Source organism: Taudactylus pleione, unplaced genomic scaffold (genome assembly GCF_031769625.1).
Source record: "Taudactylus pleione unplaced genomic scaffold, aTauple2 ptg000109l, whole genome shotgun sequence".
Classification (NCBI taxonomy): Eukaryota; Metazoa; Chordata; class Amphibia; order Anura; family Myobatrachidae; genus Taudactylus; species Taudactylus pleione.
Window position 1 is genome coordinate 2,012,563 of NW_028284511.1, and position 22,837 is coordinate 2,035,399.

Genomic DNA, 22,837 nt, shown 5'->3' on the forward strand with positions numbered 1-22,837 from the left:
CAAAACATCTTATGCAATAATATAACTAATATACAGGTAATGTATCTACAGGTAATGTATCTTCATATGTATACATAAGGATTATAATTGCTTGCCACTAAACAATAATAAGCATTAATAATGATAATAAGTTACATATAGCAATTTATGCTAACTATATCTTCATGGGTCATTTTGACTGATATATTGGCCCACTCTGGTGACAATAACATATATGCAAATGCCGATGCAGTAAAATTGGGCTAAAAGAATAGTATTGCTCTGGAGAGAAAAATTACACTTTAATGTGCACTTTTTTTGTGTTTCTTTGTGTTCTGGCATCTAATACTAGAATGAATAAAATGAACACCTGTGAATACTAATGATCCTTGTGACCTAACTTTGTAAGCAGCAGCAGAGCTAGTTTTAAACCCCACCTCTTCAATTACTTTTATATGGATCAAAGCCAGTTTTTCTTCTTATAAAGCCTTAGTTTGAGCGCAGTACGATGGAAATAGCTGTTTGGAAATCCCACAGCGTTCACTGGATCCCGGGTCACAATGAAGTTTCAGATAGCTCTGTGGATTTTGATTATGGAAGTAAACTTTTCATTAAAAAATGGTAAGGAAAATATGCTTTTGTTAACCGTTTCGCTACATTTCTTACCCTATTAATGTATCAGGATTTAGGTTTAAATGCTGATATCATTACTTCTATTGTTGTTTGACACTAGGGGGTATATTTACTAAAGTGCAGATTTTTAGAAGAAGAGTTGTTGCCATTAGCAACCAATCATATTCTAGCTATTAACTTCTAGAAGGTGCTAGATAAATGTTAAGTAGAATCTGATTTTTTGCTATGGGCAACATCTCCACTTCTAAAAACTCTCAATTTAGTAAATATACCTCTAAGTTTGAATCAGATCCTGAATTTATTTGATCATTTACTAAAATCATTGGACTACTGTATGTGTTTTATTTCCAACTACTGTCATTGCTACAAGAAACTGACAATATGTAGTATTTAAAATATAATTGTGTTATTATTATTGTTAAAATATAAATGTATTATTATTATTATTATCCTTTTCTTGATGAATTAGCCACCTATAATGCAGCACTGTAGTGTATGTTGAAGGAAAAAGATGGCACTGCCCAAAGGAGCTTACTAGTGAAGAGATGTTGGGAACACTTTGTGATTCAGGTATTGGTTGCAGATGCGGCCGCATTGTGGTCATGGAAATAAATGGATATATTTGCCTGTTTTCAGAGTTGCATGACACATCCTTGCTTAGCTTTACCTATATACTGTGTACAGTATGCTTCTTTGTCACCAAGTAATGCCCTCAAGTGAGATGCATACAGTACAACCCTGAATCGCATACGCACAGCTCCAACCCATTTTAATTAAAGGGTGCCCATTTTCGAAAGATGGGGTCCCCTCATTCGTATGACCTGGCTCTTAGTAAAAATGCTCTCAAGATCACCAGACAATAGCAGCCCGCGTTAAGTAAAATGTACATATACTGTATAGGAGGGCTTTTCACCTGCAAACCAGGGGGCATGCGTATTCGGAGGCCCCTCTTTTACTAATATATATATATATATATATATATATATATATACACAGATATCTCCTCACTCATAATTGCTCCAGTCGCGCAAAACAGCCCCTGGTGGCACACCAGGTCCCGTGCTACTCTGCTAGCGCCAGCCTTCTTTTTTTAGGTCTTGTTCCTCAAAAATGTATAGCAGCCCCTAATTATCTGTTTGTTACATGCGATGTACAATCTTTATATACAAATATCCCTCATGGAAAAGGTGTAGAATACTACTTGACTAAGGATGAACGGATGACAGAGAGACAGCCCAATTTTACCCTTGATTTAATATTGATTTAATTTTGCTTATTTTGCGTCACAATTATTTTCTGTTTGGTCACACTTATTATGTACAGGTCCTCGTGATGGCGACGAGGACCAGGTTTGTACCGGACTTTGGGAATCTCTATATGGGCCGCCTAGAAGAAGAACTAATTGGGGTGGTACGTTCGCTGTGAACCTGGACCTTGCCGTTACATAGACAACCTGTTTTTTATTTGGTGATGGTACCTCAGTTGATCACTTTATAAATTATTTGAATTTTAACACTTTTGGGTTAAATTTTATATGCACTTATAATTTGACTCACATCAATTATTTAGATATTTCTTTGGAGGTGGTAGAGGAAGTTGTGTTGATTTCCACCTAGAAAAAAATGGTTGATGCTTGTTGCTTCATTCCATATTCCGGCAATCACAATAAAAAATGGTTGAACATTGTTCCCAAGAGTCAAATATATTGAATTAGAAGGAACTGTACGTCAGACAACGAGTTTAAAGCTCAGGCCGCTGAGCTGTTGGAATCCTTTAGATCACAAAATTACCCACAGCCAATTTTAGATCATGCTCTGGAATATTCCAGTTCCTTAGATAGATCCCTCATTCTAAATAACAGTAAAACCAATGACAGAAAGATAATCCAGAGTAAAATTTTCACAAAATCTCAATCCAGTGTTTACATCTAGAAACAAAGTAGCAGCAAATAAGATTGTTAATATTATGAAACAATTGCAAATTATTATTTATAGATCCTATTTTGGGTGCTGAGCTTGATAAGGAACCCTTTGTCATCTTTAAGAAGGTCAGAAACTTTAAGAACATTTTGGCCCCTAGCTTCTTTGGGGAAAGCTCAATTAAAACACAAGATTTAACCCAGAAAACTATTGTGGGACCCAACATTGTAGGTTTTAACTAGAGATGAGAGGGTTCGGATCTAAGAGATTTGAACCCACCCGAACTAGGGAGATCCGAGTCGGATCCAAGCTGGCTCAGATGTTCCCGTCTTGGATCTCTGACATTGAGGCAAAGTCATAGAGACTAAATCTTGCGGCTCATGAGCTTTTGTCTCTATCTCACTCCAGCTGTGGGGACTGAACAGGGAGGGTGGGTAGTGTAAGGCTGGGGAGAGGTGCTGGGCTGTGCTGTCTGCTGTGTCCTGGGCTGGTGCTGATCCATTCCTGACTGGTGCTGTGCTGTCTGCTGTGTCCATCTGGGCTGTTGCTGATCCATCTGGGCTGGTGCTGTGCTGTCTGCTGCATCCATCTGGGCCCAAGTTCTGTAAATTAATTTTCTGTGTGTGTGTGCAAGTTAGGCTTAGCCGCACAATATACAGCAGGTTGCAACCTTGTGCTGCCCAACTCCAGTCATCATCAATTGGTGCTCTGGGCCCAAGTTCTGGCCCTGAAAAAAAATAAAGAAAACTTGTCCTTTTTTGTCTAATACTTGTCTGTGTGTGTTAGGCTTAGCCGCACAAGACCTAGCAAGTCAGCAACGCAACCTAGTGCTGCCCGACTCCCGTCGTCTGAAAAAAAATAAAGAAAACTTGTCTTTTTTGTCTAATAATTGTCTGTCCATGTTAGGCTTAGCCGCACAAGATCTAGCAAGTCAGCAATGCAACCTAGTGCTGCCCGACTCCAGTCATCATCAATCTGTGCTCTGGGCCCAAGTTCTGGAGCTGAACATTTTTTTTCTTGTTTTTGTCTAATATATAATTGTCTGTGCGTGTTAGGCTTAGCTGCACAAGATATAGCAAATCAGCAACGCAACCTAGTGCTGCCCGACTCCAGTCTTCATCAATCTGTGCTCTGGGCGCAAGTCCTAGATCTGAAAAAAAATATAAAAAAATTGTCTTTTTTTTTTTTCTGTGTGCGTACAACTGCACGTATGTGAATTTTGTAACTGCACCTTTGCTACACTATTGGTGCTTGTGACACTGCTTCAAGACCACAGAAAGTATGGAGGGCTGTCACATGACAGGAGAGCAAGGCCAAAAACCACGTGTTGTAGCTGCCACCAGCAGTGCAAGGCCGTCAACTTCCTCGTCCTCTATGAAGGCCAATGCCCCAGGGCTTAAGTCACGCCATTGATATGGTAAACCAACTTTTACTGAAGTTAAGAAAACAAAAATTGAAAGGAAATTTGCCTTTAGATAAACCAAAAATTGCCAATATGACATTCACTACACGAAGTGGCAAGGAAAGGATAAGGCCTTGGCCTTTCTTTATGAAGACTGCTGTTTCTGATTCTGATAGCCCTGTGTGCCCTGAGAAATCAAAATCACAAATCCCCGAGGAGAGTGCAAGTGTGTCTGCGGTTGCCATGTGTGAGCCCGACCTAAAAACTAGTGTACTGGAGGATCCTCCAAGTTCCAACATTTGTGTGCTCTCTGTAAATGTGGGGAAAGGCAGTCAACATCTTGCACACATAGTCATTGAGGATGCTTCTGTGGAATTGCACATGTTGGAAGATATTTTGGTAGTTGAAGGCACTAAGGATGATGAGGATGTTGATAATGCAGATGTTGGTGATGAGGATGTTGATGCCGAGGATGTCCTTTGTGTAAGTAAGGCAACAACTGTTGCCCATGGATTGAAAAAGCCAAAGCCCATTGTTGTCATGCCGGGATAAAAGACAAAAAAATCCACTTCTCACATGTGGAATTATTTCCACCCCGATCCGGACAACAGTTGTCAAGCCATATTTGACCATTGCCAAGCAAGAGTGAGTAGAGCGAGGGACCTAAACCACCTAGGAACCTCCACCTTTTTACGTCACTTGCAGCGCATTCATCAAATATCAAAGTGTACGTCGCCAAGTTCCAAAACTCAAAACGTAACAAGTCCAGTATCACCTACCTGCTCCCTCTCTGTGAGATCCAAGTGCCTTCAATCTCCAACACAAACCCCTGCATCATCAACATCCTTATTTGTCATCGGGAGTAGTCCTGCGGCATCCAATGTTGGTATTCGAAGCATGATTGACTCCTCTCCTATCTGTGATTCTTCAGAAGGATCCTTGATGACTATGCCTGTTGCTGCTGCTGTTGCTGTCAGTGGATCTTCATCCCAGAAGGGGACCAGGAGGAAGACTACTTTTAGTGTATCCTCCAAAAAACAATTAACTGTTAAACAATCGTTTGCAAGGGCAAACAAGTATGACAGCAATCACCCATTTGCACAGCAGATTACTGACGCAATAACAGCTATGCTGGTATTAGATGTGCGTCCAGTATCCGCCATTACTGCAGTGGGTTTTCAACAGTTAATTAAGGTCCTGTGTCCTCACTACCAGATCCCTTCTAGATTCCACTTTGCTAGAACAGCAATTCCAAGTCTGTACAAGGACATTAAAAAAAAACCTGATTAATGTCCTCAGAAATGCCATTGTACCCACTGTCCACTTGACCACTGATATGTGGACAAGTGGGACAGGGCAAACTAAAGATTACATGACTGTGACAGCCCACTGGGTAGGTCTATTGCCTACAACAGCAGCAGCAACATCTACCAAAAGACAGCTGATACAGAGGCAGGCTACTCTTTATATAACTGGTTTCACTAAGAGGCATACCACTGAGAACCTCTTAGAAAAACTCAGGGAAATCATTGCTAAATGGCTTACCCCACTTGGACTCTCCTCGGGATTTGTGATTTCGGACAATGCGACCACTATTGTGAAAGCATTACATGAGGACGAATTCCAACATGTCCCATGTTTTGCTCACACAATTAATTTGGTGGTGCAACATTTTTTAAAAACTGAAACGGTCGTGCAGGAGATGCTCTCGGTGGCCCGCAAAATATCCGGACATTTTAGTATTCGGCGACCACTTGTCGAAGATTGCATGACCAGCAGGTACTGTTAAATTTGCCCTGCCATCAGATGAAGCAAGAGGTAGTAACTCAGTTGAATTCTACCCTCTATAAGCTTCAGCAGATGGAGGAACAGCAATAGGCCATCCAGGGCTATACAATGGACTATGACATAGGCCGTGGAGGGGAATGCACCTTACTCAAGCGCATTGCAGAATAATTTTTAAGTTGTGCAAGGTTCTTAAACCCATTGAACTTGCCACACATGAAGTTAGTTCAGACACTGCCAGCTTGAGTCAGGTCATTCCCCTCATCAGACTTTAGCAAAAACAGCTGGAGAAACTGAAGGAAGAGGTGAAATGGAGCAATTGCGCAAAGTATGTCAGACTGGTGGATCAAGCCCTTGATTCACTTCACCAGGATCCAAGAGTCGTCAATCTATTGACCTTTGATAAAGCTGCACCTAGATGCAGTGAAACGCCTTAGGAGTCATTGCATTACCATTCTCACCACCTACCTTGATTTGGATTCATCTTAGTGCTACTATTGAGTTCTTGGGACCAAAAAAATTGAGCCATTGAGGAACTATTTATCACCTAAAGCCAGTTGCTTGTTGATGGACGCCGCACTATTTGAGGACATACTCCACTGATTTACTACCTTAAGGGATTTTCCTCTAGCGGATGTCTACATAAGCACATTAATTTGTCCCAATTGAGCTCTTTGTAGCTAAAGTTATCAGCCATAAAGGAGGTACATTATATCGGATTCCAGCGTGTTGCCCATGGATACCGCATTATTGAGGACCCAGTGACTTGATCAAGGGACATCCCTCAAGCGGACACCAGGAGGACTATGCTGCTATAAACATGTGTATTCTTCATTTGGCAAACTTTACAAGAACTTACCAACTTACCAATCAGTCCGTTACCATCAGGACATTCTAATCTAAAGTTGTGGGTGAGATTGTATGTTATTATTGTATATGTTTATTTTATATCCCAGCTAATGTGGTGAATACCATGCAATTTTAACTATTAAATTATCGTTTATTTTATTGGTACCGAATTTAATTAATTACCTGCTTATATAATTTTATTTAATAGCGCTGCTATCTGTGTTGGTGTCAATCTATTGAAATCTGAAAAATATATTTTGGCGACCATTCTGGATCCTAGATTTAAGTCCTACCTTGTGAGTTTTTTTCCAACAGACCCAAATCTAAAACTGTGCAAAAAGCTGTTGGTAAAAAAATTGGCAGCTGCCAGGAAAAATTTTACTTTTCCTTACAGAATGCCTGCTGGTCATGCAGATTGTTCACTAAGAAATTACATCTGGTTGGGCCTAGGGAACTGCCTACTAATGACATGTCTTCTACCGTGACTAAGTGTGATACAGTCTCCATTCACAGAATGGTGGAGGACTATTTCAGAGATAACATCCTAATAGGCACATCAGACAGTCCCTTTCAGTACTGGCAGGAAAAAGAGGCAATTTGGAGTCCCATACACAAACTGGCTTTGCATTACTTAAGTTGCCCACCCTCCAGTGTGTACTCCGAAAGAGTTTTCAGTGCAGCTGGCAACCTTGTCAGTGATAAGCATAGGAGGTTACTTCCTCAAAATGTGGAAAATATATGTTCATTAAAATGAATTACAAATTCCACGAGGAAGACCTCTACCAACAATTACATCAAGAAAATACAGAGGCGCCTATGGTCGATTCCAGCGGGGATGAATTAATATTGTGTGAAGGAGAGGATGTACACACTGACGGGGATAACGAGGACAACTTGTAATGTAAAGCCAGTTTGTTTATGGGATCGTTTTCATTTCCATGTCCAATGCACATTGGCAGCTTGTTTTATGGGGGTCCAAACAAACCATTAATTTCAGCCACAATTGACAGTCCTTGTCACTGAAATGATTGGTTTGTTAAACTGTCCTGTTTCGTATACAACATAAGGGTGGGGGGTAGGGCACAAGGACTATTCCATCATTCCATTTTGTGCTGGTTGGGGCATTGCTACTTGACATGTTAAATTAATGTTATGGTTGGTTTAGGAACCAATGATTTATTTTTAATTTATTATCAATTTAACAGCCAGGGGCTGAACCAATGAATTTATTTGTATTAATTATTCAGACAGGGGCTGCACCCAATGAATTGTTTTTTAATTAATTTATTATCAATTTAACAGACAGGGGCTGCAATAATGAATTGCTTTTTAATTAATTTATTATCAATTTTACAGCCAGGGGCTACACCAAGTATCAACTATCACTTCTTCAATCCTCAAGGGTATCCCAACCATCATCTTTGCACAGTCCTCAACTCTAGTAATAATTATATCAATCAGTTTTAAGCCAGCAAGCTAGATGCTTCCTTTTGGCCCTTTATCTAGATGAAAAAAATCAATATTGTGAGCTGTGTGGTGGTCAAAATTAACTGGAAACAAGTGGAAATAATTGTTATTGAGGTTATTAATACTGTAGGAACAAAAAGGCCAATTTTATGTGAATTTAGCTGTTTTTTTAAGAAAAGTCCATATCCAAAACTAAAACATGAAAACAAAACACGGAGGTGAGGTTTTGGCAAAACCAATCCAGATCCAAAACCAGGGGAGATCCAGATCCAAAACCAAAACACGGGGGTCGGGGCACATCTCTAGTTGTAACTGCACTAAATCTACAACATACTGTCCCTATACGTTACTAATAAAATAATATGGTGGCCTCTTCAGCTTCTAAAAAATAATTATTTATTCAATCTTTTATCAACTGTAATTTACAGTATGTTATATATCTTTTGAGCTGCCCATGTCATCTCTACTACATTGGACGCACTATACGCCCTCTAAAGCAGGTTTAAGTGTCATAGGAATGGAACAGATTCCCATTATGAGAAGGGGGGAAACTGTTATAGGTCTCTATGTAGACAAGCGGCTGTTTGGATTCTATGGATGGAGTCCATAAAACCGCAAGGTCTAAACAAGACTATTGATTCAGAATTTATCTAAAACTTTGTAATATTGCATTATCTTAATATATAGGGCCAAATGTAATAGGGTGAGAGTTTAGAAAATGTGAGAGTTTAGCAGTAAACTCTCTCATTGGTTGAGTTTTATCTTCAAAATGGGAAACATCTGAATGAGATTTTAAATCGTGAGAGTTTTTTAAGTTTAAAAAAACATGCAAGTTCACTCTGTTACTTTGTTTTTGGCCTCTATTACATCGGCAAAGTTTAAAAAATGTCAAACTCTCACTTTTCTAAACTCTCACCCTATTACATTTGGCCCATAGTCTCTTTGATTATATTAATATCAATATGTGTTTATGCCTTGTCTCCTACTAACAAATTATTTTAATCTATTTGAAACATTTTCTTGTATGTCGGTATGTATCCTTTGAGGTAAAGATTGCACTGATTCCTCTTACCAGCAAAGTATTAACTACCTATTTCTTCTTAGTATGTTGTGGTTAAACTATATGCCTTTAAAGTAAACTGTATGGTTCTTTGACCCAATTCTGATCTTTTACACTCTGATATATCAAATAGTTGTAATGCGCCTCTCAGCATAACATGTCTCTGCATTCCATTTTATTGTATGAATTATTTTGGACTAAATGAATACTATTATGTATGTTCCTTTCAATTAAGCAATTATGTAACATAGTATAGATCAGGGATGGGGAACCTCAGGCCCTGGGGCCATATAAGGCCCGGGGATTCATTTGGTCTGGCCCTCAGAGCTTTTTTCTGCTAGCCTCATCTGGTTAGCAGGGTGCCCAGAACGACACCCTGCAGCTAGAATCTATGCAGCAGTGCTGCCAGAAGCATCCTTTGGAACCTTTTGACGGTACACCACTGCCCTTACACCTCCCCGGAGTATCCTCAGGATGCTCTGGGTATTGCTGTAATCAACGGCAATTGTGGCCCCGCCCCATGTGACGTCACATTGAGGGAACGTGGCCTGCATCGGGCCTGCGAATGATGTTATATATATCAAAATGGCCCTCGACAGAAAAAAGGCTCCCCCCCCCCGGTATAGATGGAGCTTTCCACTGCCACCTTTTATTATAATATTTTATATATATATTTGTAGTAATTGGTAGCTGCTGATATCACCAGTAAACAGTTTATTCAAATCACCTGTAATGACAGACAGAGTAACTACTTAATATGTATGTCCATAGCACTGCCACTTCCGCCTTTTGAGTAAGCCGCCCTGAGCAGTGAAATGAGTTAAGGTTTAACACAGTGTCCAGATTAGGAGCATTTAAACACTGCATGTGACCCACATCATCTGTACTCCCTCTACCACATGCCAGTGTTTGCCACACTCAGCCTCCAACATCATTGCCATGCATTGCCACCTAGCTAGCATTTTATCAATGATCCCCAGCTTATACCTCAGGAGGAGTTTCATCTATCCTGAGGTGAAGGCTGAGGTGGGAATCCCCACCAAAATGTGATATCCCATTTCCAGAGTTCATTCATTAGGGTCAGAGCAAGCAAAGCTGCTGGAGAGTGTTCCAGGAGAGATCCTGAAAGATATTTACTGAATGTCCATTAAAGTCAATCTCCTTTGCTTGTCGGGCCTGTTACAAGACCTCACGTTTGACTGTAAAATAGTGAATTTAGCAGATGACATTATGGGGTCTCTCAGAAGGCATGCCTTTAGGGTGTAGATACCTATGGGCCCGGTAAATTGGATATGTCAGTTCATATCAGCATCCAAAGTTAATTGAAAATTTAAGTAAGGCTGTCTTCAATACCAAATTGGTTGATGTCCTATGAGATATCACTGACCTTCAGATTATCTCTTCTGTTCCGTTTGTCAATAACATCAAGGTGCCTTTGTAGCTCCAACATCCGGTGAGATTAATAGGAAATCTTAGAGCTCAAATTCCCAAGTTTGGTGTCCACAACATCCTTTTGTTCCTGCAGCGATGCCACCCTATCAGCAACATGGCTGAGATCAGATTTAATAGAGGCATTGTGAGTTTGGGTCATTTCCTGGATCTTTCTTTTCCAATGTGGCAGGTCCTGCTGAATATCTTCTCTAGTTTGCATGGTCCACAGATGGTTTAAAATCTCACTAAGATCTAAATTCCCAGCTGGAAGAGATGGTGATGGGTGGGGTGACCAAAACTCAGGAGTGGAATGACCATCCAAGTTCTTAAAGCCATATGTGAGGACCAAGGGCCATTGGGTGTGGAGGTTGAAGAGGAGGCAACTCCAAATGGGGTGGTTAAAGCAGCGTTGCATGAAGATTTAGCTGGAGTGGCAGCAGGATGTTTAAGAGTACTCCTTCATCCCATTGGAGAGAGCATAAGAAAAGTTCCAGATAGAAGACAAGCAAAGTATAAATAGGCATGGCATAGATAGGTGTCACATCCCAAATCCCCCTTAATGTGGCATGGTTAAATCATGGCTAGCAAAAACACCTAGATATCATTGGGGAAGGTGGTCCCTCCCCCAGACAATATAATTACTTCCCCAGAATAGCGGGAGCAGCAGAACAGCACATCCACCCAGTTCAGCAGCTAAGCCATGTCCCCCGAATAACTTTTTTAAAATGTCCCAGAACAGGTGAGGAATTGCTGTTCTTGTAAAATGGAATCAAGATGGAATTTGGTAACAGGGACACATGACCTCAACTACAGATGGGCCCAGCTGCATTGTTGCTCATAGCGCATGAGACGCCTTCCTGCAATTGGGAACATGCGATTGGGAACATGCGAGTGTATCTCCTTAGGTTTGAATAGAAATGCACTCCCGCAATCAGGGATGCGCCATAGCATAGAGCTTAGTGCGATTTGCGGGCATGTTTGTACCGTGATTTGCAACAAACTGACTGGGCACATCTGTAATTGTCTAAAGTCATATTCATTGATTGCTGATAATGGATGCAGATCTAATGTGAACATCATGGGTTTAGTGACCCACTGTGCAAAAGTATGGTGGCTCTCATACTTGCTTACTCTTGCAAAATGCTTGTCTCACAGTCAATTGATGCTTGAAACTACTAATTTTCTTGATTCCCTTCTATTACTAAAATTCACTACCAGCAGCAGCCTTAGCACGCAAAGGATTATTTTTGGATATCCTGGATAGGGAAGGAGTCAGTTAGCCATTGCAAAATGGATACAAGACTACCTCTGATCATTAATAAGGAGGTTGACGATTAAGTTGTTGGCAGTGGAAATTGTATGTTCTGGGATCTATCCATGCTGCTGGTAGATGATACTGGACTGCTACATATTGCTCCATACACCATGTAGTGCACCATGCTAGTTGCGCCCTGCTGTGCCACTGCCTGGCATTCTATATCACATCATGCTGCAGTAAGGTGCAATGTAATGTACTGAAGCACTGGAAAAGCCGGAGTGTGTAATACAACTTTCTGTCCACCAGATGTTGCTTTTCCTAAACTGTACAGCTCATAGGTCCAATAGCCAATTAAGCTTTTGTAGCACCATCTGCTTATTGGCTGACAGAACCTGTCATTCATTAAACCATACAGTAGTACTGTATGAACAACTGTAGGCAACCCCCCTGTGAGATTTGTGATAAATGACTCATGCTGCCATTGATTTGAGGAAAAGTGACTTGGGTGGCCTAACATAGAGAGGAAGGGAGAAAGAAAGCACATTTTTTAAAAGTATTGAACTTGAAATGATCTCTCTTTATGAAACTTCCTCTGCATCTTTACAACACATCATGTAAGGACAGTTTACTGTGCAGTATGAACGGTCCTGTAATGTGTACAATACAATGTCTACTGTATAGCAGAAATGCCAGGTGGTGGCAATTTGAGAGCAAAGTATTGCGTTCGGCAGAGTTCCTTAAAAATATTAAACTTGAATTGCTCTGTCTATATTTAATGCTGGATGTGCTTCTTCTGGCCAACACAGATATGTAATTTTATAAATGACAGAAATCACACACCAAATAATTTATTTTTCATTTAAGTAACACAAAGAAAAAACCAACCGCACTAGAAGGTGTAATATAAATCTGGGATTTATTATATAATAGGACTGAACATTGATTCATTCACAGTGCACGATCTGTGAGCAATCAAATCATTAGCATTCACTCACCTTAATAGATTGAGTGACAAAGAAAGATCTGTTCTGTATAAACCTACACTGGTAATCTAATTTCTATTTACCTTAATAATATCTCAGTATTAGTGGAAAGATTACATTGTAAACATCCTCTATAACATACGTCATCTATATTAGAAGGTGCTATATTAATCTTGGATACAATAAATAATTTTTGGGATGGACAGTGGCATCCCTGCACACAGCATTTTTTTAAACCACTATTTCTTTCTTTCACATCATTTATTTTTTTATATTATTTTGCAGTCTTACTTAGATATTTTAATATATATATATATATATATATATATATAAAATAAAAGCTATGTTTTATTTAAATTGACCTTTTGTGCACCACAATATACAATTCTTTGTCTTTCCATTTTTTATATTATTCTTCATTTAATCCTGTATTGAAGATTAAAAAAAAATAGAACAAAAAACTACTGATGTACAAAATGACATTGGACCTCATTCAGAGTCGGTCGTAGTGGCCGCACGGTCGTACGCCACCGATGTTCGCTAAACTGTGCATGTGTAAAGTTTGCAATGCGCGTGCACAAACTAGCTGCTACGATCAGAAATTTCTCTCTCCTTGAACACAGCCAGGTCGGTAGTTTGAGTGACAGAATGAGGCGTTTGTGGGTGGTAACAGGGGAAGGTGCTTGAAAACGGGGAAGTGGAGATCCGAACACAGGCATGCCTAATTATGCGAATGGCATTTTATGGGAGTGCATAATTAACAAAGTAGTGTCATAGCACACGTGACATGGGAGGTTTTTACACTGACATGATCGTAGCGCTTAAGAGAGGGTATGGTCAACCTTAAGCTCTTCGACCAGTTCCGATGGTTCCCGCTGGTCTCGACTAATCCTTATATGCCCGGAGATGACGTGTAATGCGTACGAGAAGGGGGCGTATTTTTTTGTCTTCCGGCCGTTTCCTCCACTTGGTCGGCCAGCTACCGATCTGATCTTAAGGACTCAACTTGCGAGTGCATCATTTGCATATCCGGCCGCTTTTCCCATACGACCGTGCGGCCACAATGACCAACTCTGAATGAGGTCCTTTGTCCCTTTCCAGGCCTCAAACCTGAGGTATCTGCTCAGTAAGGTACTCACATTAACCACTCGCCCATACATGCCAGCCTTAACAGCAGGCACACCTGTTGTGTATAGTATGTGATGTTCAGTGTGTGACCTTACACCAGGAAAAGTGTACAATACAATGTCGATAGCGGTTTAGCATAAAATGCAGCTGGGTGGCATAATGTAGCATAGAAATTACAAGTGGTTGAAAGTTGTGAGCAATGTATTGAGTTCAGCAGAGTTCCTTAAGAATATTGAACTTGAATTGCTCTGTCTTTATCTAATGCTGGGTGTGCGTCTTCTGGCCAATGCATATATATGTATTTTTAGCAATCACAGGACTCACACAACAAATGAGTTACAAAGTGGTATTGTCTCTTTCCAGGCCTTGAACCCAAAGCACCAGCTTTGTAATGCACTCAATATAACCCCTCACCCACACATGCCAGCAATATCAAGAGTCATACCTGTTGTGTATGTTATGTTAAGTGTGATACTTTACACCAGGTAAAAGTGTACAATACAATGTCAATAGCGGTTTATAGTCTAATGAAGCTGGATGTCATAATACTGCATGGAGATGAAGGGATGAGTAAAGTGATCATTTCAAACAGCACTTCTAGAGGCCATTGAAATTGCAAGGACCATGGCACATATTGCAGTGTGTAACACTCATAATGTAGGCACATTCCCTACCCCCACTACCCTGTGAGATTTGTGATGACTCATGCTGGCCTGGGTTTGGAGGGAAGGGATGCAGCAATACATTGTCTATAGTGGTTTAGAGTGTAATGCAGCTTGATGGTATAACATAAAAATGAAAGGAGGTGAGAAAATGTGGAGCAATGCATAAAGTTGAGCAGAGTAATTTAAAAGTGTTGAACTTGAATTTATTTCTCTTTATGAAAAACTGCCTGTGCATCTGTATACCATGTTGCAACTAGGGGTGAGCGGGTTCGGATTTCTGAAATCCGAAGCCCCTCGAGCCCCCCCGATCCGAGGCCGATCCGAGTCAGGCTCGACTTTTCCCTCCTGACTCGGATCTGAAATCGAGGCAAAACGTCATCATCCCGCCTTCTGAGGTCTCGCGGGTTTTGGATCCTATATAAGGTACCCGCGTCTGCGCCATTTTCTCACTCGGCTGTGGACAGTGAAGAGGGAGGGTGGGAGTTAGGGCTGGGCTGTGTAGTGTAGTGTAGTGCAGAGTAGTGTTGTGCTGTGCTGTGCTGCGCTGTGCTGCTGTTGTCCATAGGGGCTGTGTCCACTACTTCAAAGTCCATAAGGGCTGGCTGGACTGTGTTGTGCAGTCAGTTCTCCATAGGGGCTGTGTCCACTCCAAAGTCCTGTGCAGTGTCCCATTCCTAAAGGGGTGCTGTAGTGTTGTCCAGGGGGTGCTCTGTCCATCAGGGGTGCTCCCCCCAAGTGCTAACAAAATATTTTTTCTGTGTTTGTGAATTGTGTGCGCAGTAGCCGCACATGCATCAACAAAGTAGTGCCAAGCGTGCGCCTGTGTCATAAGTAAAGGGCCGGCTGGCTTGACCGTTAAAGGGTGCTGTAACCCCCAAAGTACACTCCAGTCCAAACCAAAAAAAAATATATTTTCTGTGTTTGTGAATTGTGTGCGCAGTAGCCGCACGTGCATCAACAAAGTAGTGCCAAGCGTGCGCCTGTGTCATAAGTAAAGGGCCGGCTGGCTTGACCGTTAAAGGGTGCTGTAACCCCCAAAGTACACTCCAAACCAAATAACAAAATATTTTCTGTTTGGGAATTGTTTGCGCAGTAGCCGCACGTGCATCAACAAAGTAGTGCCAAGCGTGCGCCTGTGTCATAAGTAAAGGGCCGACTGGCTGGACCGTTAAAGGGTGCTGTAACCCCCAAAGTACACTCCAAACCAAAAAAAAATATATTTTCTGTGTTAGTGAATTGTGTGCGCAGTAGCCGCACGTGCATCAACAAAGTAGTGCCAAGCGTGCGCCTGTGTCATAAGTAAAGGGCCGGCTGGCTTGACCGTTAAAGGGTGCTGTAACCCCCAAAGTACACTCCAGTCCAAACCAAAAAAAAAAATATTTTCTGTGTTTGTGAATTGTGTGCACAGTAGCCGCACGTGCATCAACAAAGTAGTGCCAAGCGTGCGTCTGTGTCATAAGTAAAGGGCCAGCTGGCTTGACCGTTAAAGGGTGCTGTAACCCCCAAAGTACACTCCAAACCAAATAACAAAATATTTTTTCTGTGTTTGTGAATTGTGTGCGCAGTAGCCGCACGTGCATCAACAAAGGAGCAGCTCCAAGCGTGCACCTGTGTCCCATAAGTAAAGAGCCGGCTGGCTCATTTCTTAAAGGGTGGTGTAACCCACAAAGTGCACTACTCTCCAGCAAAAATAAAAAAATATTTTCTGTGTTTAGCCGCACGTATATATCAAATTGATATAACATAAATGGAGGACCAAACTTTCTCCGATAAAAATAAAATAGAGAAAGATCAAGAACCACTTCCTCCTAGTGCTGAAGCTGCTGCCACTAGTCATGACATAGACGATAACATGCCATCAACGTCGTCTGCCAAGGCCGATGCCCAATGTCATAGTAGAGGGCACATACAATCCCAAATGACAAAGTTCAGGAAAATGACCTTGAAAAAAACATTTAAATCAGCTGAAGAGAAACGTAAACTTGCCAATATGCCATTTACGACACGGAGTGGAAAGGAACGGCTAATGTCGATCCCTAGTATGTTCATGACTAGTGGTTCAGCTTCACTTGACGATGGAAGCCCTCCTCCCACTAAAAAAATCAAAAGAGTTAAGCTGGCAAAAGCACAGCGAAGAACTGTGCTTTCTAAGAAGATATCACAAATCCCCAAGGAGAGTCCAAGTGTGGTGGTGGTTGCGATGCCTGACCTTCCCAGCACTGGATGGGAAGAGGTGGCTCTTTCCACCATTTGCACGCCCCCTGCAAGTGCTGAAAGGAGCACCCACAGTCCACTTGCTGATATGCAAATTGAAGATGTCACTGTTGAAGTACAACAGGATGAGGATACTGGTGTAGCTGGCGCTGAGGAGGAAGTTTTCGAGAAGGATTCTGATGGTGATGTGGTTTGTTTAAATCAGGCTCCGGGGGAGACAGTTGTTGTCCGTGGGATGAAAAAGCCCATCACGGTCATGCCTGGGCAGAAGACCAAACATTCCACCTCTTTGGTCTGGCAATATTTCTATCCAAATCCGGACAACAACTGTCTTGCCATATGTACCATATGTAAAGGTGAAATAAGTAGGGGTAGGGACGTTAACCACCTAGGAACATCCTCCCTTATACGGCACCTGCAGCGCGTTCATAAAAAGTTACTGTCAAGTTCAGAAACTTTGGCTAAGACCATAAGCAGTCCAGGGACACCTAAATCCTGTTGTCCTGTTGTATCCAAGCACCTGCAAACCACACCGTCAACTCCCTCCTCGTCAATTTCCTTCTTAGTCAGGATCGGAAGTAGTCCTGCAGGCCATGTCACTGGCATGACTGACTCTCCTATCCGGGATTCCTCCGGAGGATCCTGCATTGCTACGCCTCCTGCTGCCGCTGCTGCAGTTGCTGCTGCTGGGAGTCGTTCATCATCCCAGAGAGGAAGTAGGAACACCACTACTTTTACTAAACAATTGACCCTCCAACAGTCCTTAGCGAGGAGGATGAAGTACGACAGCAGTCATCCTGAAGCAAAACGTATAACTGAGGCCTTGACTGCTATGTTGGTGTTAGACGTGCATCCGGTATCCGCCATTAGTGCAGTGGGATTTAGACAATTGATGGAGGTAGTGTGTCCCCGGTTCCAAATCCCGTCTAGATTCCACTTCATTAGGCAGGCGATACTGAGACTGTACAGAAACATCAGAAAAAGTGTCCTCAGTGTCCTGAAAAATGCCGTTGTACCCAATGTCCACTTAACCACGAACATGTGGAACAGGGTAGACTAAGGACTATATGACTGTGACAGCCCACTGGGTAGATGTATCACCTTACACAGCAACAGCAGCAGCGTCACCAGTAGCAGCATCTCAGAAACACCAGCTTGTTCCAAGGCAGGCTACGCTGTGTATCACCGGTTTCAGTAAGAGGCACACCGCCGACAACCTCTTAGAGAAACTGAGGGAAATCATCGCCCAGTGGCTTACCCCACTTAGACTCTCCTGGGGATTTGTGATATCTGACAACGCCACCAATATTGTGCGGGCATTACATCTGGGAAAATTCCAGCACGTCCCATGTTTTGCTCACACAATAAACTCGGTGGTGCAGAATTTTCTGAAAAGCGACAGGGGCGTGCAGGAGACGCTTTGGGTGGCCCGAAAAAATTTGATCTATATAATGATATGATAGGGATTTCTAGGAGAAATGGGGTGATCTCCAAGAAAGATTATGAATATCTAGTGAAAGACAACACTAAAACACCAACATTATACCTGCTTCCCAAGATTCACAAAAATGAGACTGTCCCCCCTGGGAGACCCATCGTCTCAGGAATGGGAAGCCTTACAGAAAATGCGAGTAGATTCTTGGATGCACACCTAAGAGAACATGTTTTAACTTTACCATCGTACATCAGGGATACATCTGAGTAAAATACAATATGTCATATTGAATCAACATACGTGGCTTATCACTTGCGATGTAGAGAGTCTCTACACGAGCATTAGCCATGAATATGGTCTAAAAGCGGTTGATTATTTCCTGAGTATGGGTCAAGAAACAGACTTCAACAAGTTTCTGATATTCCTGTTGAGATTCGTCCTCACCAAAAACTATTTTGTATGTAACAACTACTTCTACCTCCAGGTACGAGGGACTGCGATGGGGACCACATGTGCCCCCACGTACGCTAACCTCTACCTGGGGTGGTGGGAGAGAGAGAGAGTTTTTGGTGAGGATAATGATGTATACACTAGCCAGATCATACTCTGGCTGAGCTATATTGATGATCTCCTAATATTATGGGAGGGAGATATACAAATATTCCATGAATTTCTAACCAAACTAAATAACAACAACTTGAACCTCAAACTAACGTATGAAGCGAGTAGAGAGAGCATTAACTTCCTTGATGTCACCCTAAAAATAGAGGAAGATGGACATCTCTCCTCAGATTTATACCGTAAAAAGACTTCTACAAATAGTATATTACACAAGGAGAGCTCACACTTTCCCCCAGTACTAAAAGGCCTACCGAAAGGGGAGTTTTTACGTATGAAGAGAAACTGTTCTGAGAAACAGACCTTTCTGAAAAGATCGGAAGAACTGACCAAGAGATTAAGATGCCGGGGGTATAGCAATAGAATGATCAAACGGGGATTTAAAGAAACTCACAAATATACAAGAGATCAATTATTGACACCAAAAAGGGAGATTGGCCAGGACGAGACGGTCAGATTCATAGGGACCTTTTGCATAGAATGGAGATACATCCAGAATGTCTTACAGAAACAACTGAATATATTAGACACAGACAATTACTTGGCTTCCATTATCGGAGGAAGAATACCAGTGAGCTGGAGAAGATCCAAGAATTTAAAAGACATTCTAACAAGAAGTCATTTGGAACCACCGACCAGACAAATGTATTTCAAAAAGGGATCTTGACAATGTGGAACATGCAAGGCATGTCCAATTATGATCCCGATGAAGTCGTATAGGGACAGATATAACAGGGAATGGCACATTAATGAATACATCACTTGCAATACTACAGGAATGGTCTACAACCTACAATGCCCATGTCATAAGAACTATATCGGGAAGACCAAAAGACCTTTTAAAAAGAGGATACTTGAACATCTATATAGCATAAGAAATGCAGAAAGAGATCATAGATTGTTCAAACCTCTGACTCCGATAGCGAGACATTTCCTTAAGCATCACGGAGGAAATCCTAATGGACTACGAGCATATGGGATGAAGAGGATTAATCTGAATATCAGAGGAGGGGATGTAGATAGGTAGCTACTGAGACAGGAAACCCGATTGATTTTTCTCATGAATACCCTGACACCAATGGGTTTAAATGAAGAAAATAGCTATGTACCTTTCTTAAGGGAATGACGCAGTAGTGACATCTAAGTGTCATAACTAGGATCACACCCTAGACCATTTTGGGAGTAATATAATAATCAGTTAATGTGTGAAGATCAATCTGTGAAATAACAACCTACACTGATATCATGGAATTTGAATAATATTAATCTTCTGGATTCAAGAATACATTTACCTTCCTTAATCACATATTTCATGGGGAACCTAGGTTTTAATGATTTTCCTCTCTTACTCACATAAATTTATCACGGACACTTTTTCTGACTTTTATGAAACACGTATACACTTTCTAACAACGTTATTTGTCTTTTAATTGAGGGATGTATATTTTTGAACTATACAGATTTATACCCATGTAAATACACATATTACTGACAATATAATATCTGTAAGTTCACTATTAATTTGCACATTTTTGCACAGAACAGTATTACATACTTATCTATTTATGCGTTCACACTTAGAATTTATTGATTGTACCAATTATAATCGATAAATATAATATAATATCAGTAAGTTCACTATTAATTTGCACATTTTTGCACAGAACAGTATCACATACTTACCTATTTATGCGTTTATCTGTACACTTATTATTTATCGATTATATCAATTTATTCATATTGACATAACACCATATTTGGAATATCTTTATTCATTTATATTTATTATAAAACAATATATTTTGATGTCTTCAAGACCCTGAGATAATTTACTGTATTGCATTTACTGTATTCTATAAGATTTCATCATTATATATGCACCAAATCTCCCTTTTGAGATGGATGTGAATCCGTTTTTCTGAAATCGTTTCATCAACCTGGATAGACCCTATACTGTAATAAATGGTGGAATACCAACTTTTCCCCTTTCTGTCCCCCGTACTGTTATCTAACATCTATTGATAATATACAAGTAACATCATATATATCCCCTTCTTACCAATTCATTTTATGTGAGTACATTTATAGTACATGGATTGAGTAATCATGTTTCGATTACTCTAGTCTGAAAGACGCAGGCTAGAATCATTAGTATCTGCTTAGTTAGAAGAAATCTGTCAGTCAGAAAAAGGAGGGGCGGTATCATGAGACATCTAGTAATCTGATTGGACGAGTTTATTTTTAGGAGTCCCGGATTGGTCATGAGACAAGGATGAGGGTATATAAGATACTTCCGGTAAGCGGCTCGGCTCATCTTGACAAAGCTACCTAGCGAAACGCCGCGTCGGTTAGCGGCGCTCCAGACACTGTCTTGCCTTAATACTTTGCTAGTCAGCTCAGCATTATGTGGAACATTTACCTTATATGTGTAAAACTACAGCGTGACCAGCATGTGATTGTTTGCTAGCATATAGAGATGTGTGCATGATAGCACAGGCAACAAGAAGCCACTGTTGTTTAAACCTCTCTATCTGAAATTGTGATAAACGATAATAACATGCACTAATATTACCCATTACTTGAATTACCACTGATATAGTAACTCGGTGCAGTGCTGTGCCACGCAGAGACCCCTCCGGACAGGCACTTCAGCACATAGAGATCTATGAATTAAGCAGGACAGTGGTAATAGAGATACAGAATCTGCATAAACTATTTCCCATGAACACCCTTGCATATATGATGGGATATACATGATATGGGATACATAAAATAAAAAAACAGCTATTAAGTCTGGTGTGGGAGAGGTATAGAGTCCAATATGAGACTGTGAGATATCGTATGTGGTGGAAAGTCCGTGATATAAGCATTTGGACTTCATCACTTTGAGAGCGATAACTACAGAGAAAAACTACACAGTGGATATGCTATGATAGCAGTGGGTTCAACAACATAAATAAATAACTTTATATCTGTGTACAGAGATTACTAGTGGTCACATGTGAATACACATCACATTAATTTCTTATTAACACTGCAGTTGTAACAGTGTATATTACCATTATCTGTTCAGATATGTGATGTGAGGAACAATTCACAATATGACAATCACCAGAGGATGATGCCTTTGGTGTCACTCAGATTGAGATAAACTCTGTACCCAATAGGGGCGACACATTATATCCAGGTGTGGCCATCTTATATATACTCTCTGGCAACATCATCATCTCTTTATATCTAATTATACCTACCGGTTATCGATACCAATAGCAGGGCATTTAGTGTAACAGGAGCGTATGCATTTTAAAACACATTTCATTTACATTACACACATTATCCCCCTTTTTAATATTTCGCTTTTTAGTCTTCAGATATTAATTATATTAATAAAAGTTATATTTTATGTATCATTTTTGTTTAGTGCACTACAATGGACATTTTTTTTTCTCTTTATTTACTTGTGACATGATTCTTGTCCGTAGTAGCACCCCCAGTTTTCCAAGTGAGAAAGAGTGATTATTGTGGGGTTTATTGAGCTACCATACAAGGGCATATAGAGTGTCTGGTGCAATCAGAAAATTAAAAAATTGTGCCAAAAAATTTCTGCCCACTTTCGCCATTCAGCGACTGCGTGCCGAAGACTGGAGCGCCAGCAAACACTCTTGAACCTGCCCCGCCATCACCTGAAGCAAGAGGCTGTGATGCGGTGGAACTCAACCCTCTATATGCTTCAGAGGATGGAGGATCAGCAAAAGGCCATACAAGCCTATACATCCACCTATGACATAGGCAAAGGAGGGGGTATGCACATGACTCAAGCGCAGTGGAGAATGATTTCCGTGTTGTGCAAGGTTCTCCAGCCCTTCGAACTTGCCACACGTGAAGTCAGTTCAGACACTGCCAGCTTGAGTTGGGTCATTCCCCTCATCAGGCTTTTGCAGAAGCAGCTGGAGAAAGTAAAGGAGGAGCTAAGACGAGCGATTCCGCTCGGCATGTGGGACTTGTGGATGA

The 22,837-nt window shown here is 41.0% G+C and overlaps 1 long non-coding RNA gene across 1 annotated transcript in view; it reads left to right on the forward strand.

Annotated features, from left to right (window-relative positions):
• The first annotated feature begins 450 nt into the window (after window positions 1-450).
• Window positions 451-22,837, forward strand: part of LOC148525215 (uncharacterized) — a 34,610-nt gene continuing 12,223 nt past the window's right edge. The window contains exon 1 of the long non-coding RNA XR_015878295.1: window positions 451-600. This is a non-coding gene — a long non-coding RNA (uncharacterized LOC148525215). The remainder of the gene's footprint in view (window positions 601-22,837) is intronic.